Source organism: Perca fluviatilis, chromosome 20 (genome assembly GCF_010015445.1).
Source record: "Perca fluviatilis chromosome 20, GENO_Pfluv_1.0, whole genome shotgun sequence".
Classification (NCBI taxonomy): Eukaryota; Metazoa; Chordata; class Actinopteri; order Perciformes; family Percidae; genus Perca; species Perca fluviatilis.
This window is the reverse complement of record NC_053131.1, coordinates 20,354,504-20,374,454: the sequence shown is the minus strand read 5'-3', so window position 1 is coordinate 20,374,454 and position 19,951 is coordinate 20,354,504. Positions and strand designations below refer to the sequence as shown.

The window sequence follows — 19,951 nt, the reverse complement described above, 5'->3', positions numbered from 1 at the left end:
AGCACCTACAATTATTACACTTGGGTCCAGTAGACCCAAACACCTCATTTGTATTAGTTATGTGTAGGGGTGTACGTTGTTACACTAATCGAAAATAAGTTATTTTTTATGTTCTTCAAAGAAAATGAGCCAAGGCCAATGAGTTTGAGTTACAAGACATAATAAATAGCATCATTTGTGGGACAACGGGTCCCACAGACCTGAACACCTTACAAGGTTTAAGAATAATGAAAGATTTTAACATATTTTTAAAAGCCAGTGTACAACCAAACACTCCGAATAAAGGCTTGCATGTATCATATAAAATCTTAAATCTTAAAATCTTAAAAACGTAAAGAACATCACGTTTTAGATAGTGGTCAAAGACAAGGCCTTTTTGCATAATCAAAAACTGAACTGTCTTATAAGTCATCCCTTTCATGTGCTGTGTGATAATTTATCCAATTTGAAAAATTATATTTGTATTTTCTCATGATACATTTTTACAGGTTCAGGGAGGGGATGAAGACCCTTGGTGTTCTTGATGCAATAAGAATGCACCCAGATGCTTTCAGACTGCTGTTTTGTCACGAGCCATCCCCACTCACAGCGGATGTACTAGAACTGTCAGCAGTGGGCAGGAACAAAAGAAGGGCAGAGGAATGTGTGCATTTTGGAGGGACTACCTGCTGGATGTTGAGGGTAAGTATTATTGCTAGTTATGGAATAAAAATCTTTTCATATGCCCTTCTGTCTGTCTTTGTCTTTCCCTCCTTTTTAAAAGTTTTCTACATGCTAGGTTTAATTTATTTTTTGGTGTTCTTTGGTGTATTTATTTTTCAGCGCAAGAGGGACCCTTGCAACATGGGGGTATCCTGGCCTTTGCGACGGGAGCAAACGATATTCCACCCCTGGTCTTCTCTCCACTACCTTCAGTGGTTTTTCTCCATGAGCTGCCCCTCAGACAAGGCCGTCATTTACCCACCGCAAACACATGCATTAACTGCCTGCGGTTGCCAGTCCTGAAAAAATTCGAGGATTTTAAGGAAACTATGGATTTTGCATTAAAAACACTCAGGGATTTGGTCAGGAATGACTTCCAAGAACTCCTTAATATACATTATTAAAATCTGTTGCCTGTTGAACTTGACTAAATTGAAGAGGCATCGTTGTCAATAACTCACCATTTCCTAATACATTATTAATGTCTTGTTTAAACAATTGAAAATGGAATAATCATTTGACTGAAAAGGAAACTTGTCAATGGCCTTTTATTAACCTTTATTAATTGCCTTGACACTAATGAAGTTGCTCACTGATAGAGTTCACTAGGCTCAAAAATAATTGAATGTCATTGGCTAGTGGGTCTACAGTTTCTAGAATTCTGTTCATAACTGTTTAATTGAAAATAAAGTCATTTTCTGGAACAACAACATTGAAGTCTCAAAATGTACTTTGGGGGTCTTCATTCATTTCAGCGTTGTCACTCCTAACTAAAATGTTCTGCATTGCCTCTGCACTGTTAACGCATAACCCCGTAGCGAAGCCCGTGTAAAAGATAGAAATTAAGGTCCCGGTCGTATTCGGACAAAGATCTTCAGCTCTACACCAAAGCTTCCCTGATTGGCATCTTCTTCAAACTGCTGGTTAATCAAGAGCAAGAAAGATCGTACCGAGTATAACCGTTGAGCTCAGAAATTTATCTTGCCATAACACTTTCATGGCCCAAATTGTCAGTTTCCCTCACAATTCTCTGAACACACCACAATGTATCAGTGAAAAAAAGCCATGTTTTTCCTCATAACCATATACTTCCACAAACAATAACGTACCTTGAAAAAGAAACTAAATAAAATAAGAAATGTTTTTCCAAAGTCCAAAAGGTTGTTTTTTCCTTATAAAGTTTCTGCTGCTTGATTTAAATGTTCCTTGTTCCTCTGAGTTGGTGCTAGCTGTACTTTCAAAGCAGCAAGCCCACCAGATAATGATCATTTAAAATGGCCCCTTGTAGCCAATAGTGTGAAGTGAGAATAAAGACTGTCTCCTGATTGATCAAACCAACTTCCTTTTCCTATCTCTCACCACACTACTATACTCTCTCATACACTACTAACTCCTCCACTACACTATATACTCTTCACATACACTACTAACTCTCACACAAACTACTATACTCTCACACATACACTACTATCTCTCACATACACTACTATCTCACTCTCTCTCACATATACCATACTCTCTCTATACCTACTATACTCTCTACACACTACTATACTCTCTCACATATACTACATCTCTCACATACACTACTATACACTCTCACACACTACTATACTCTCTCTCATACTACTACTATACTCTCACACCACACAACACTACTCTCATACACTACTATACTCTCACACACACTACTATACTCTCCTCATCCCACTAATATACTACACACACACTACTATACTCTCTCATACAAAAACTATACCCTCTCATACATACATGTAAAATGATTATAATAGTGTGTGTGTATGAGTATAGTGGTGTATATGCAAGATTATGATAGTGTGTGTAAGACAGAAGTATGAATTACCTCCTATACGGCCTCTCATATATATATATGTGTGTGTGTGTGTGTGTATGTGTGTGTATGTGTGTATGTATATATATATATGTATATGTGTATATGTGTATGTGTATATGTGTGTATATATGTATATGTGTGTATGTGTGTATATGTATATGTGTGTATATGTGTATATGTGTATGTATGTGTGTGTGTGTGTGTGTATATATGTGTGTGTGTATATATGTGTATATATCAGGTGCCTACTGTGATCCTTCTTTTACACCTTTTACCACATTTCAGACCTCAAACATAGGAGATATAAAACTGTGATTTTTGTGAGAAAATCAACAACAAGTTGGGACACAATCTGGGGGTGTGTATCACTTAACAAATCAAATAATGTGAAAACATTACTAGTGTTAATACTGTGTACCTTTTGCTCGCGATTACAGCTGTAGTTAAGGTCTTGTTGTGGTCTCTATCGTTTGCACATCAGACCCCACATTTTTGTCCATTCCTCCTTACCAAAACAGCTTTCGAGGCTCAGTGAGGGTTGGATGGAGGCGTTTGTGAACCACAGTTTTCAGTTTCTTTCCACAGATTCTCGATTGGATTCAGGTCTGGACTTTGGCTTAGCCATTCTAACACCTGGATATGTTTGTTGTGAACCATTCCATTGTAGATTTTTGCTTTATGTTTTGGATCATTGTCTTGTTGGAGGGCAAAGCTCCCGTCCCAGTCCAGGTCAGTCTTTTTGCAGACTCCATCAGGTTTTTTGTACCAGAATGGTCCTGTGTATTTGGCTCCATCCATCTTCCCATCAATGTTAACCATCTTCCCTGTGTCCTGCTACAAGAAAAGCAGGCCCAAACCACCATGATGCTGCCACCACCATGTTTTGACAGAAATGGAGGGGATGGTGTGTTCAAGTGATGAGTGATACTGTGTGTTGCTTTTGTAAACATAGCACGTTTTGCATTGTTGCCAAAAGTTCGATTTTTGTTTCATCTGACCACAGCACCTTCTTCCACATGTTTGATGTGTCTCCCCAGGTGGCTTTTGGCAGGCTTTAAAACAACACTTTTATGGATATCTTTTAAGAAATGGCTTTCTGCTTCTTGCCACTCTTATTCCATACCATTTAATTATGCACTGTATCATCCACTCCTTCTATCCTATCCATTCCTTCTTCCTTTCCATCCTTCTCCATCCTTCCATTATATGCTCTAGCCTGTCCCTTCCCTCTTTCCCTCCTTTGTTTGTTTAGGGCGGCGGTCATCCATTTAATTTCTTTCTCATATCCATTCCATTCCCCTCTACCTTCCTTCCTTTCCTCAGTGCTCCTCTTCTCTTTTCTCTCTCCTTTTTTTCTCTCTTTCTCTTTCTATTTCTCCTCTCTCTCCTCTCTCTCTCTTTCTTTCTTTTTTTCTCTCTCTCTCTCTCCTCTCTGCCTCTCTATATATATATATACTCTGCCTTTTTACTCTTTTCTCTCACATCTGATCTCTCCTCTTCTCTCTTTCTCTCTCCTCCTCTCTCTCTCTTTCTCTCCTCTCTCTCTCTCTTCTTTCTCTATTCTCTCTCTCTTTCCTCTTTCTCTCCTCTCTTTCTCTCCTCTCTCTTTCCTCTTCTCTTTCTTTCTCTCTCTTTCCTTTCTCTCTCTCTCTCTTCCTCTCTCCTCCTCTCTTTCTCTCCTCCTCTTTTTCTCCTCTCTCTTTTTCTCCCTCCTCCTCTTTCCTCTCCTCCTCCTCTCTTTCCTCTCTTTCCTCTCTCTCTTTCCTCTTTCCTCCTTCTTTCCTCTCTCTTTCCTCTCCCTTTCTCTTTCCTGCCTCTCCTCCTCTCTCCTTTCCTCTCTTTCTCTTCTCCTCCCCTCTCTTCTCTTTCCTCTTTCCTCCTCCTCTTTTTCCTCTCTCTCTCTCCTCTTTCCTCTCTCCTCTCTCTTCTGTCTCTCCTCCTCCTCTTCCTTCTCTTCTCCTCTCTCTCCTCCTCCTCTCTCTCCTCTCTTTCTTCTCTTTTCTCCTGTCTCTCCTCCTCCTCTCCTTGTCTCTCTCTCTTTGTCTCTGTGTTTCTTTTCCTTTGCTTGTGTGTGTCTCTGCCTTCTTGTCTCTCCTGTCTCTGTCTCTTGTCTTGGCCTGTCTCCTCTGTGTCTCTCTGTCTTGTGTCTGTTGTCTCTTTTTCTCTGTGTCTTGTCTCTCTTGTCTCTGTCTGTCTGTCTCTTGTCTTCTTGTCTTGTGTCTTTCTCTCTTTCTCTGTGTGTTCTGTCTTCTCCTGTCTTGTCTGTGTGTGTGTGTCTGTGTGTGTGTGTGTGTTGTTTGTGTTTTTTTGTGTGTGTGTTTGTGTGTGTTGTGTGTCTCTCCCTCTCTTTCCCTCCCTCTCCCCCCCCCTCCTCTCCCCTCTCCCCTCTCCCTTTCCCCTCTCTCTCCTCCTCCTCTCTCTTCCTCTCTCTCTCTCTCTCTCTCTCTTTCCTCCTCCCTCTCTCTCTCTCCTTCCCTCTCTCTCTCTTCTCTCTCCTCTCTCCTCTCTCTCTCTCCTCTCTTTCTTTCTCTTCTCTTCTCTTCTCCTTCTTTCTCTTCTTCTCCTTTCTTCTCCTTTTTCTCCTTTCCTCTTTTCTCCCCCCTCTCCCTCTCTCTTTTTTTCCTCCTTCTCTCTCTCCTCCTCCTCTTCTTTCCTTCTCTTTCCTCCCCCTTCTTCTCTCCTCCTCTCCTTCTTTCTTTCTTCCCTCCCTTTCTTTGTGTCTCTGTGTATGTATTTGTTTTATATGTATATTGTGTTGTCTTCCATATCTCTGCTCTGTATGTATGTGTATATATATATATGTGTGTGTGTGTATATATATATACATGTATATATATATATGTGTATATATATATGTATGCATGTGTATATATATATATATGTGTATATATATATATGTATATATATATATGTATATGTATATATATGTATATATATATGTATATATATATGTATATATATGTATATATATATATATGTATGTGTGTGTATGTGTGTATGTATATGTGTGTGTGTGTGTGTGTGTGTGTGTATAGATAGATAGATAGATAGATAGATAGATAGATAGATAGATAGAGCTCTCTGGGATTAAGCGGCAACATCGTAAGGGAATTTGGTACCCAGGCTATGTCTGTCATGCTATTATACTGTGCCAACCTTGTGGGTATCCTCGGCGCTGTAGTTGCATTGGGATTAACCACATGGTGCTGCCTAGCTTGGACACATTCCCAGCAATGCACTCATGCTGCGCTGGCTGGATGAACAGAAGGTCAAACAAGCCACGACATTGTGTAATGCTGGCGACAACACCCAGGCAGTGCCAGTAACTGGAGACCAGATCAGGCGCCAGTAACAGCCCTGTACAGTATCTGATATAGGTGACTCACCTGTGTGTTTTTGTGATTTTTATTAGATTTTATCTATGTATCTATTTAAGGGATCACACAGTGAGCCTGCACAGCGGAAATCTTTTTTTGCAAATAGGATTTGATCTGTGATATTATCTAGCCTCCATAATTGTAGATGTGAGATTTCACAATGACTGCAAATTACATGGTGGAATGTGACATTAACATGAAAATGAGACGATAAGGAAACAGTCTGGGATTATTTTAGAATTTTTTTTTTTTGTTGACATAAATGCATCTCTTCCTTCCTCTGTTTACATTGTGCGCTGTATGAGTCATGTTATGTGTTTCTGCGTGCCCTTATACCTCCTAAACCCTCTTCCCTCCTCCACATCTCTGCTCTCTGAAGCAGGTAGTCAGACTGTAAAACAATAGAGCCTCTCTCCCTTGATTAAACTCTAAGATTAATTCACATTTTGGCGCTGTTTGACAGTCGGATGTGTCTTTCACAGGAAGCTGACATCATTATCTGTCCGACTCCTGGAGCCTCATGTCCATGTACTCGAAATGCAATTTAAGATTAATTTAACAGTTTTTGTGAACATATTTTTGGACACGAAAAAGGTAATATCCTCATTAACCATGCAACATTAGTCTATACCTTTTTATACATACCCCTGCTTTCATTAGTAGTTATATGTCCTTGCATAAATAGAAAACAAAGCACTGAGTATGAGTCATCGATTTTAGCCTTTTGTACATGTTTGCTCCATTAGAGATCTCAACGTACGACACATGCAAACACATACATCAATCTGTTAATCAGCTGATTACTCTGTTCAGACAGAGCATCATCTTTTTCCTCAGTGATTTTATTTATTTCAGCTTCTCATTTTTATATCTCATATGCTTCTTGTCCCATTGCCCATGGTTTTCCTATGGCTTTACAAATGTTGGATAATCTAATGTTTACAAATTAGTTATTAATTACCCCTTCAGTAGAAGAGATAAAGCTCTGACAATCAGACAGAAAAAAGAAAGCGTAGCTCTGCCTAAATTCAGTTAACGTCCTGAGTGGATGAAGTTAATGATGCAGTCATAACTCTTTCAAAACTGTGTAGATCGTGACATAATGATCCATGAATACACATTTCCATGTTAAGGCCATGTGTGAAAACATCTATGACAGCATATGGCTTCTTAAATCTAACATTTAATATTTACAAACCTTTCAGATATACACTCAATGAACTAAAGAAAGTAGAAGTATTCAGCAGATAGCATATACAGTACAGTGTTATCATGTTACCAATGTGGTATGAAATATTAAGTGTTTTGTACAAAACAAGACATTTGAAGATGTCACACTGGACTCGTTCTGCCATGTGTTTTCAATGTTTTTTTAAATAATTTTTTATATAAACAAGAATCAATTTATCGAGAAAATAATATGCAGATTCAGACTTATCTGACTTGAAAAATACCAAATTTAGATGATAATCCCATTGTATCCGATGCTTATTTTTGCTGTTATACTAAACCTGAACATGTGCTTTTAAAAGGTACCCAGTTTTTGTCTATAGGGATTTAAATGTAAATAAAAAATGCAAGAAAAAACGTTTAAATCAAGATTGCGCAAAATGCAGCCCTACTAACTATAGGTTCTGTAATAAGGTGCAACATTGTTGGGTCCTAATATTGTTTTCAGTCAGATAAACAGGATGCTTCGAGGTCATTAGACTCATAATAGCCTAAGCATGGTGAAGGCAAACGCCACCTGGCAAATGTCATAGCCGAGTCAAGTGACAGAGGGGAAGGCCATATTTATATTGAATCAGCGGTAATTGTGGTAGATTGAGGTAGTACAAACTAATTGTGTGTACATTCATGGCATCCATTCTGTGCAAACTGAAGCATTACTCCAGAGAAGCACTTAAGCAATTGAGAAAATAATAAAAAAACACGCTGCCTTGCTTGTTTGTTTCTGAAATTACAACTGTCAGGAGGAGAAAGTACATTTTAACAGTATTCAGAAATCAAACTAATTACACTAAGAATGGAGTTGACAGGTGATGTTATTTTTTTTCCTAACTCCAATTTCTTCTCTGAAGCCGGTCAATAAACAATCTGCATAACTTTACTGCATCATTATTTAATGTGCCACCTAAAGGTCTCCTCTCCTACAGGTCGCAGGCAGTCTGGGTTTGATGTTTACTCCTTTGAAATTCACCACAGACCCAACCAGTCCCGAGGTGGGTTGGTGTGTGTGTGTGTGTGTGTGTGTGTGTGTGTGTGTGTGTGTGTGTGTGTGTGTGTGTGTGTGTGTGTGATGAAGAATGTTTGTTTAATATTTTCATTATACTTTGCAAGTCTGTCTGTGGGTGTTTCTATACATCAGAGAGAGAGGCCTCAAAAGCCCTCCCAATCCAGTAGAAACGATCTGTGCCCCTAAATTGCTTACAGCCGGTCTATCAGTGGGGAGGGGAAAATATGGGAGTGAATTTTTAACGACGAAAACAAATGAGCCAACACAGGCACACAATTAGGGGGAAGTCATGGCTATGTGTCGTCTTTAGATGAGCAACATGATGGCCTCTTTACCCCTAGCGGGGGTAAAGCCCTGCCCCAGGAGACAGCTCATTAGGGCTGAGGAGGAGAGGCGGGGCTGCTGACAGTCAAAACAGTGGGCGTGGATAGAGGGGGTCGCTGCCACTCAGAGAGAAGAGGGGCTCGGCTAAAGTCCTCTCATAATGAGGGCCATTCTGATTCTATGGAAGACATTAGCAAACGGTGCGACTTACTGCTGCTACATCATCATGTCACACAAAGGACAGCTGCCATAAGGGCTGCATTAACTCTAGTGGCAAAATGTTGCTTTAATTTGGATAATTTGTAGTGCGGTGAATTATATTGTTTTAATCTTGCATTCCACACCCTGTGTGAATATTGTGTAATTTTATGCATTTGTACCGGTAGTAACTGATATTTTCTGACCACAGATGTCTTATCAATAAAACTTGTGAACCTACAGAGAATTGGCACAAACCATATGAGAAAAGATTAACTATATTATTACATTATATTGATCATCCCAAAAAAGAGATGTGAGTGAAATTCAGTATGGTTATAATATCTTTGTCAGTTGACAATAATGAAAATGATGCTTAATCAATTGTAATGCAGAAATGTCAGAGTTGGTCTTCATCACCGATATAATCATTAGATGATGCATCTCATTAATCATAATATGGTTGTCACAGATGTTGCATCTGAACTTGGTGAGAGGGGTTTCAGAATAACAGAACAGGAACTCTACTGCACATAGATGCTTTTCTGATTATGTTACTGAATGTGATCTCCGTCACAAAAGCCTTTGTTCAGTGGGCGCAGCAGCTTTTGGTCCCATTATGGGACTGCACATGTAGCGCACTCCTGGGTCTTTAAAAGCTGGAAGAGTGCCACCAGATGGTTAAGAGCAGAAGTGAAGATGTCATTTTCCACCCTGCATCTTTTTTAATGATTCATTACAGTGAGCTCTATTTCATTCTGCCAATAATGGAAGCAATACTCGCTGCTAAATTCCATAAGTTACTAATCACAATACCGCACTCTGTATTGTGTATCTGTTATGTATCTATTTTCCTGAGGAAGGCATAATGCAAACAATCAAATATATCTTACAATACATACACATTAATCCAATAAAAGAAAATGGATAGACTTACAGATAAAATAATACTGTTTAAAGGTTATGTTACTGAAGGCCAACCACTTTAAATTTTTCTTCTAAATTTAAACAAATAGTTTCAATAATGAAATTTTGAATAAATCCTGTTTGATTCACCATAGTGTGGTAACAGCATTGCACCCGTCACAGCTCACTAGAAGTCCCAGAAATCGGTGGTGGTGGTGGTTGTTGTTGTTATAATAGCTTAAACCAAGATTTCCCTGTGGAAAAATAGTCCCTGATTTCCTGATGCTCCAGTAATGATTTGTCAAACTTTCTCTTTGAAAATGACCGCCATGCTTTACTACTCTGTTGATCAAAGGAACTAAACCCAGACTGGTTCATTTGTTTTCTGTCTCTCTTGTTGAATTACCCTGGGCTGCTGTATTCAACAACATTTGCATACTGGGTATTAGCTTTGGAACAAACTGGGCTTCACACAAACAAGTGCATACAGCTTAACTTCAGCAGCTAATTAAGAATCGAGTAAGCATCTCTAATCTGTTAAACAAAAAGAAATCGTATGTTCTCATCTAATTTAATATTCTCAGTTTAGCTAATTAAAAATCCAAACGAGTATACACTAGTGAGTTTAACGTGAATTAAGACTGAGAGGAATTTAACACCCGCATAATCGTACCACCCTGAGCCAAGTAGAAAGTAACAATAAGAACTAATGGGCTATTATGTGTTTTTGTTAGCTGAAGTCATTTAAAGCTTGTGTGTTTCCGGTCTCCATTGGTAAGATCTCTCATAAAGATATTACCAGACATTACTGCAGGGATTTGTGTAAAGGTAAATTTAAACTGTTCAACTTCAGCACTCTGCAGTTGTCTGAATCCGAAACCTGTAAGACTAATTATAACCACATTAGCTCGCCATGAAAGAGCTGAAGCGTCAGAGGCTTTCTTTCATCAAAGGGATGCTGTACGTTTTTGTGACTCTCGCAGTGATGGACACTGCATCGACTGTGAATCAAAGCTAAGTGCCATTTTATCTGCATTTAATGAACATGGATCTGGACGGTAGGTCTAACCACTCATCCCAGAGATATTAGGCTCGTTCGAGATGAGCCAGATCTGCACAGAATCGATCACCGGCGATCGCCGCCCAATGCATGCCGGTTAGATTTGTATCCGACTTGATCCCGACTTGCTCTGACGTCAGCACACGTGGGCAACGATAATCTCACGAGACCAAGGCGGCCGCAGTTCTGAGACGCAGGCAGCATAGTTGCTTTTCACCAACTGCAAGAGCCAGGCGGACGCAGGCGGACCCAGTGCATGCTGGGAAACGCCGGCCTCTCAGCTGATCGAACAGCTGATTGGTTCAGAATCGACTCAACATGATGACGTTTTATATAAACTTTTTATTGATTTTGAATCGGAGGGATTTTAACTGTGATTTGTCTGATTTAAAGGCTGATTCTGTACAGAACACATGTAGTGTGGCTTATAGTGATGTTTAGAAGTCCGAGAGACTAAATCTATTCAGATTACAGATCATCTACAGTGTGTTGTTAATTAAAATCAGCAACAGATCGCATGTAGAGCATTTTGAGAGCTACTGCAGTCATAATAAAAACAGCTGGAGACTGTTTAGGAGCTGAAATATTGGTCTGATAACATTTTATTAAATCTGAATCGGACCACCAGTGTTTCTGTCACTTCCTGTTCAGCCTGAAGACTGCTGGAATCAGCTGGAAAACTGTCCGACTTGAGAGCGGACTTTTGTCACCGCCCCCGGCTGCTGCCGCCTGCTCTCGTCTACTTTACAGGCGAGGCGCAGTTCATCTCGAACGAGCCTAATCTTTAGAAATGAAAAATCTAGAATGGACAGACAGACATTTGGCACAATACACACTTAATGTCTGGTAACAAACCCTTTGCTTGTAAGCAGTGGTGTGACAGAGGCATTTATACTGCAAACCAGTTATTCAAGGAGATAGGTATGTTGAGTTTTGAAGACCTAAGAAGAGCTAGTTTTGAGGTCCCCAGGACATCCTTCTTCTTGTATCTGCGCTTAAGATCAGCCCTAAAATGTTATGGAGTACCATGGGGAAACAGTCTTGAAGCGCACCCAATCATTAAATGGTTTGTTGATTTTCCTGTGAGTATTAGCAGAGATCTATGCTAAACAGTTGCACGTATCTATAGGAGAACTCCCAATAGCAAGGAAATGGGAGCGAGAGCTGATGCCTGAGGGGAATGCAATTAATTGGGAGACAGTTTGGGACAACATTTTCCATTGCTCCAAGAACCCTGCATCCTGCATATGGTCTGGGAGTGTGAACAGGTGCATGAGTTTTGGAATAAAACCTCAATAATATCTGATGTGATAGGATGTCGACTTCCTACTAACACGATTGTTTTGTTACTTAATGACAAATCTAAATTACACCGGCTTGGGAGACAGAAGAAAGTTTGGCTAGCTGGCTCAACCGCAACCAAGAAAATGATAGCTCAGTGCAGCCCCCCCAACTCGCTTTGTATAAAACAGTGGTTGGCGTATTTTTTAGACATAGTTATGCTTGAGCTTTCTACAGCAAGGATTAACAAAGCCAAATCATCGACTATAGACCTATGGAAAAATGCAGCAGCACAGTATCAGTCCTAATGACCTCAGCATCACAAGAATTAGGAGAGTGACTAGGCAAGGTGGGATTTCTGTTTTCGTTTGTTTTTTGTTTTCCTAGAGACCGCAGAGGGTGGGGGGTGGGAGAGGGTTTTTGTTCTTGTTCAATTGTATTTGTATGTTATAAATATAAAAAAACATAAATCGATCTAAAAGAAATGAAAAATCTACTGGCTCCAAGGGCCCTTTTTTTTTTTTAAACTGATGTATCAGCGATCCCAACAGCTCGATAGTCATTCTTGCTATTTTCTTGTGGTGCACTCTCAAGGACACACACACAACAGCAAGTTTATGTCTAACACTCTACAGGTCTTGACCTTGGACAAAATGGCTACCACCTCCTATCAATCACCAGCTCAACCAAGAACAAGAGAAAATGATGCCGCTAACAACATTATCACAGCACTTGTTCACATCTCATTGATTTGACAAAAGCCATCACTCACATGTCGCATGGTTCAGTGCTCTATTATAGGAGGGATGGGCAGCACAGACGATCAGATAATACAGTGGTCTCAGTGATGGGATTTAAAACCCGTTTCTTCTAACCATCTAGGCCAAAATTCCATGTAGTGCTTAAAAATTGCTTTAGCAATTAATACAAAAACAATAGTCTTTAATTTATTGCAGGGATAGTTTGTATGAATGGTATTGTAAGGTGTTCCTGTTATACAGTATTGTCCACTCCCTGTATGGGAGATGAACCCCATTCTCATTTTTTGTAAATGATCATAAATGTGAGCTTAGCAGACTATCATCTCCTGGGGCCTCATTTATAAAACTGTGCGGTGAATTTGCGTCAGAAGTGGCGTATGAACGAGACATAGGATGTGAGTACGCACAGAAAAAAACCCGCTGGTTTTCCTTTATAGATCACATTCGACTCTAAATGTGGCACAGCTTCATGTCACGCTCATAGTTTCCCTTTAAATAGGGAAGGACTTTCACTCAATGTGAAGTTGTAGTTCTTGTTAGAGAGGTGGAAAAGAGGAAAATATGTGAGGGCACAGTGTGGGCATTACTAATGCCAAAAAAGCTGTAGAGTGACAACATGTTGCAGATGCAGTTAATGCCACAGTCTCAGAGGTCGGACCATGGCCCAAATTAAAAAGAAATGGTCAGATGTTAAAGTTAATGCAAAAAAACACCTAGCACTACCCCAAGAAAGTGTTTTTGCCACGGGATGCCAGAGCTGACCTCTCTTGAAGTGGGACAGGCACAGCATGGTTTTCCCAAATGCTCCTCTGTAACGCAGGACCCAAAACAGCACAGAGATCCAACCGGACAACTCAAAGAAGTCTGAACCAGCTCTGAGGCCACTAATCCTTGTTTACATCGTCCAGCATTGCAAAACCAGTCACTGTGCGTCATTACACATGGCATGCCTTTTTATACCCATAAATTTGATTGTATCTAAAAAGCTAAAGGTGTCGGAATTAATGTAATTGTAAATGACAAATCGTTATGCGCAAGGAGCATGTAATTAGTAAAACGTTCTATTGCACCTTTCACAATGGTTAAAACATGCTTTAGACCTACAATAAAAAAAATTTTGTAATCAAAAATGAAACTATCTTTAAGCCATAAAAATAAACACTGATACTGTATGACCATATCATCATGCAGACAGAGGCATCAAAAACAGCATCAGTGTAAACATTATTTGTCCTGTTTATTGTATTATTCATGAGAATAAATTCCATAACAAGCCAATATAATGACGGAACATTTGAGTTTTTTTGCAAATATAGCTTCATTTGAATTTACGATAGTATCTTGTTTTATTTTGTCTATTTTTCATCAACAGATGGATCAAACGGGTTTTTGTGTAGGATATTAATTGTAAGAATGGCTTTGAGAGTTCTTCATATCATCAATGGGCCCCATTCACAAATTTTTTCTTAAAGTTCCTAAGAAAAGAATACGTCTGATTCATGACGTGTTCATAAACAGCAGAATTGTTAGCAGGTGTGATCTTAGAAGAACAAATTTGATCTTAAGAATGTTTGCTGAATGAGGCCCAATGAGAGGCAATATTTTAGACTTATTTTACACAATGGTCTTAGTTTTACGGGTTTCATCCATCTGCTGTCGGTGTCTGGGTGCCTGGGTGTGGGAGTGTCCGTGGAGGACTGCACATTTTCCCTTCAAGTTTCTTTTTATAAATCCTAATTCTTGCATAGAGAACGGCGTACGTCTTTTGTGCGTACGCCACGTTTATAAATGAGGCCCCTGATTACCGTCTTGTATGTGATGGGTCCATTGTTCATATTAAAGATGACTTTAAGATAAACTCCAGCAATTTTGTATTTCCCTTCTATAAAGCTGCAGGACTTGTGGTAGAGATTATAAAAAGAGATCAAAATCGATGCAGCAGAGAGATTCTGAAATATGGATCCAGAAACACTGGATCCAGAAGTTCCCATAATGCAAGTTGATTGTTGTACTGCCCCTTAATATTATTTTTCACCAGCAAGATGTGAGTGAGCAGTCTCCAGTGAGGCCTGTAGTGGCAGCTTGCAGGATGTAAAGAGTTCTAACTCATGTAGACCACTATGTCCAACTTCAACATGCAAGGCTATTAAATGACGAGGCTTGTAGAGAGTGAAAAACGGGTTATTCCATGGATATGATGAAACAAAGGATCCATATGCAATGTTGGATTATCAAAAAACTGACCCTATGCTGAAATTGACTTTCCTATAACCAAAAATGCAGTCTACAATCTGCTGCTCCACATCCTGCTCTGTTAACCTGCACTAACACCACCTAAGGAAACCAACTCAAAATGGTCCAATAGCAGGACAGACTAGTTGAGCACGAGTCTTTTCTCACCTATAATTTGTTTACTCTGGTCCGAATCAGTTGATAAGTTTGTAAATTTGTACCAATTTCTTCTTGGTTCGGTTTCGTTTCACACCTGGAAAAATCTAAGCGTACCAAAATGCGTCATTACAAATCACGCAAGAATGTTCACTCCTCTTATTGGTCGGTTGTGTCTGGGGCGAGAGCAAGGAAGTTAATACAGAAAGAAGTTCCTGTGTGGACTAGTGCATATTTCTTGCATCTCCATGGTCAAACCAGCTCATTTTATTTAAATCAGACATTGTTTCACGAGCGACGTTACTACGTATGCTCTGGTCACCGAGACTTCGCTCTGCTCTGCCGGTGTCTGACTCCAACTTTAGCTGCGGCTGATTTGACCACGGGGAGGCGAGTGGCGGACTGCTGTCTATTTCTGTGAGTGAAACACTGCAAGCTGCTACAGTTTGCATGCTTTGCCGCATCGCAGACTGCTAAGCACTCCTGACTACAGGAGCCATTTAGCTCAGACTTGCGGAGTATACTGTATATAGTCGGTGCGGTTACATACGGTTAAATACAAAAACTGAACTATACAACATGACTCTTACAAGGCCATAGATGGGAAAGTGTGCACATCCCTGAAACAAACTTTCTGCCTTCCTATTTATACTGTATGAAAGACGCTCCAATTGGCCTGTCAAAAAAGGAAAATGCTTTAATGTTTTGATTATTTATCAGAGCAGGACCCCACTCCCTCATGCTCCATCTCTGACATAAAGGCCACACAGTGCTCTGTTTTTCCAGGGGACAGTGGCACACGCCTGCTCCCCTGCGGGATGTTGATGTCACACTATTCATCATCTGCTATTGAGAGGCGATGAGGGAATGGATTCACCTACGAGGATCCCCAGCGGTGGCTCCCTGGACAGCCTTCCCGCCCTCTGATTCCCACTGCAGTGTCCCAGGGGAGGTTTCAATTAAACAGCCCGAATGTTTGGGACATTTTAATCCCCCTTCCACCTCGTTTATCTCTTTAACCACACCTCTAGAGCCCAGACAGTGGAATAGTGCATCCAAGGATAAACCCGTCTCTGTTCACTTTGTGTCTTATGTGTATGTTATTAGCCTTTTTGTGGCTATTTAGAGGCCGTAGAGAGTTTTTCTAGATTCAGTTCTGACACTGCTGATGCTGCAGGCTTTGTTAGGCTGAAAGAACCTTCTTTTCTCTCCCAAAGGTGACCCTACCCTACCTTCAGCCAATAGAAAAATTGCAATAGCCCACCCTAATTTTTGTACAGTCCCTAAAAGCTTGACATGCCATGATAAAAGTACAACTTCACACACACTTATTTGGTGACCAAAAAAATAGACTGTTCTTAAGTATTGTCAAGGAGCTACTTAGTTCACATTTTTATTATAGGGGTTCACATGGTAGACGTTATTCAACATTTGACATAATTTCTCCACTCCACTGAACTAGAAAGTGTTGTACATGCTACTTAAAGTACGTGACTTCAGAGAGTTTGTGGGGTGATAACAGGATGTCAGCCCGTTTCAGACCTCTTCTCAGGTTATTAAATATTCATGTCAAGATTGACATGTTTGTGAGAGAGATAAAATTGATGTGATGACCTTTAGCAATCAAATTGAATAGGTATGCCATAATGCTCTTTTTTAAGACATATATTGAGCTTGGCTTCAGACTTGTGCCTCATATAAATGACTTGATGGTTTTACAGTACGTGTGCTTTGGTCTACATAGCTACTTGGAGACAATCTTTGGCAGGCAATTTTCTGAGAAACAGCTTGTTAATGGTCAATTGATTAGGGCTTAATGGGAGTATTGATTGAGGTGATTTGGAATGTAAATTTTTCATGATATGTTCTGAAGTCAAACAGAAGAGCTGGCATGTCTGTGCAGGTCATGTGTTAAATGTACATCATTAGTGTTCTACTTTCAGCTCCTAACTCAACTACCAACTGAAGCATGGGGAGATTAGGGCCGAAGAAAATGAACATGAACAATCTTCTCTTATCATTTAGCTCCTCAACTATCACTACAGTTTTTTGTGATACTCAAACAATTTGTATTCTTGCTCTCTGCTGTCACTGTGCATTTTTTTTTATAGATATGTATTTTCCTTTGCCAGTCCAATCAGAGAGACAAGCATTTCCTATGAGCTTTTTAGTATTTACCTCTGCGTACATCAATACTTAATGTATCTGTTCTGTTCATTTGCACTTTCCAATTCAGTCTAATGTACACTTCATTAATGAAACCTACCTGGCTTATTTTTCTCAGAAATGTGAACAGATGCAGCATTGAAAGTGAAATTTATTCAGATCACACACACCACTGTTTGACCACTTTAATATGTTGTTAATACCCTTTTAAGTCAAAGGAACATAAGATACATTGTAGATCATTTTGTATTGCACAGTTTCAGTTTTGTATTTTTTTTTCAGTCTCCTGATTACAAGTATACAGTATTGTCTAGCAGTCTGTGTGTCAGACAGAGAACCATCTGAAGACAATCAACGTGTCTGTGGTAAAGGATGAGAGTGCCCGCGAGCCAGTGGGATTCATCACTCATCTGACACTGTTAGGGAAATTTAGGAGCTTAATTTTGTCGTTCCAGGCGGTTGATACAGCCAGTGATTCAACATTGTTATACCAGAGACTGATGTCTCCTCTATAACTGATGTGCGGACGGGCAGCAATTCCTCAAGGAGAGGGATGGTCTCTCCTGCTGGAGTTAATGATGTCATCCTGGTGGTTGATCCTGACTCTTTTATTTTATTTTATTTTTTTTTTACTACCCTTGGATGTAATGTCAATGTAAAACTGGTTCAGATGGTATATAACAAAACTAGTGAAACAATTTATTGATTTCCAGAAAACCTAATCATTTTGATAATTGATTAATAATGTATCTTTTATCAAGCAAAAATGGCAAACATATGCTGCCTTAGCAGCTTCTCAAATGTGAAAATGTATGACTTTTCTGTTTTATATTCAACTAAAACTGAACAGTATTCACATTCATGAAGGTAGGATTTAATGCTTAGCTGTTGTAGTAGACTGCATTAGTTCTAGCTAGGTGTGCCTAATAATACATTGGCAAATGAATGTATGTGCAGATGAAAGGCTAATGCAAGTTGCACCCCTAACAAAACAAAACATGCAAAAAAACTTAATTTGTTAAATGCATTTCCCAGAGCTGTTATGTGGACATGACTCCATGGAGATGGTCTATATTTACAGGTCAAAACTTACATGTATGCCAAATTTTACCATAGCTGGACAATGATCTGATTGGACAATGTGACTGCAGCCTCTAGCTGGAAAGAAGAAAGACCTGCTGTACAAATCCATTTTGACATTGCCCAGAGCTTAAGATATGAATGTGGTTGATCTTCATATTGCTGTTCCACTTGTACCTGGATCTCCATTTTAATAGGCTAATTACTGGGCAGCTGGCTTGGCGGCCTGCGTGTGCCTCCGTCAGAGGCCTAGGCTGAATGGGCTGCGGCCTCTGCCAGTAGACTGGAGACAGCTGGCTGTGTAGCTTTCCAGAGATGTCAGAGGAACCCTCCTCTAATCCTTGGCCCCCCTGCTGGGAGCCTGTTGTTGGAGAGGCATCACACAGAACATATGACACTGTTGATAAGAGGGACTCCATGCGCTTTAGTCAAATTAAAAAAGGATCACTTTGGGTTATTAGCTAACTGTTTGTCAAAACGTTATCACTTTCAATACGATACTTATTCAAAGATGGTTTGGTGGCGCTTATAGCGTCTGGCTGTCACTGGGGTTTTCTTATGAAGCAAGTGCTGCATTTCATGAAGTGGAGAGGATAGACAGTGCTTGGATTTAATAATGTATACTCCTCATCCCAGTGTGGATGAAGTGTGTGTCATTCAGAGGTGTGAATGGTGTCAGATCTCAGGGGGATTGATGTTGGATTTCTGCTGTTGGGCCAAAAGAAAGAAAAGGCTTTCCACATGATTTCCCATGAAGCAGATTCCGACAGCACAGAAAACTCCTCTGCTTCCACTCATTTGTATCGTATGATCGCACTGTGTGGTAGTCAAGCAAAGGTCTGTGCCCTATATAATGGATAACCATGTGCAGGATCTGAATGAAATTGCCCCTTGGTGACCTTTTTAGTTTTGTGTTTATTTCAATATGTTAGGTTATATTAGCTGTGGGATCAGATAAGCTGTACAGTGAAAACAGTCTGGGAGCACTGTGCTAATTGCTATGCGGTTAGATAAGCATCTTGGAAAAGGTCCAGACATGAATTATGAGCACAGTCAGATTTAACTACCTACACACCAATGCAACTTTGAACACATGGAAGTCTGACCTGGCAAACTCTTATATTTTGCCTAAACAGACCCCTGCCTAACTGCATACAGAACCACACACACTGACCTACACATACGCCAAGTGGGTGGTAGAATATGACTTTCGCCTGCTGAGCAGCAGCATCAATCTCTCTGGAAAAAGAAGAATGAGACCCATCAAGATGAGAGCGATAAGTTTAATTCACTGGTGGGCTTGTGGAAAAGGATATAATATGTTTGATATTTCCATTAATAAGATAAAAAAAAAACGCTATAAGCCTTTTATTCTGAACTGCCTGGGGGGGGGGAAGCAGCTCACTCTATGACTCATACAAGAAGCCCTCTGTAGTTAAGAATGAGGTACTCACAAAAATAGTACATAAATGGCAGCTATAGGAATGATGTCAGAACACCCTATGCATTACTTTTACATTTGTAATAGTCCTGTTTGAATACAAAAATGTAGATGATTTGAAAAGATGGTGTCAAAACAGCAGAAAGGCTTGTGTATCATAGACATGCACAGAGAGA

General features: G+C 39.9%; 2 long non-coding RNA genes across 4 annotated transcripts in view; both read left to right on the top strand.

The window, feature by feature from the left end:
• The window catches only part of LOC120548663, a 3,174-nt gene extending 1,762 nt beyond the window's left edge, over window positions 1–1,412 (top strand). For both annotated transcript variants that reach the window (XR_005637237.1, XR_005637236.1), the window contains 2 exons: window positions 489–681; window positions 823–1,412. This is a non-coding gene — a long non-coding RNA (uncharacterized LOC120548663). The remainder of the gene's footprint in view (window positions 1–488; window positions 682–822) is intronic.
• The window catches only part of LOC120548664, a 133,951-nt gene that overhangs the window by 55,870 nt on the left and 58,130 nt on the right, over window positions 1–19,951 (top strand). The window lies entirely within an intron of this gene.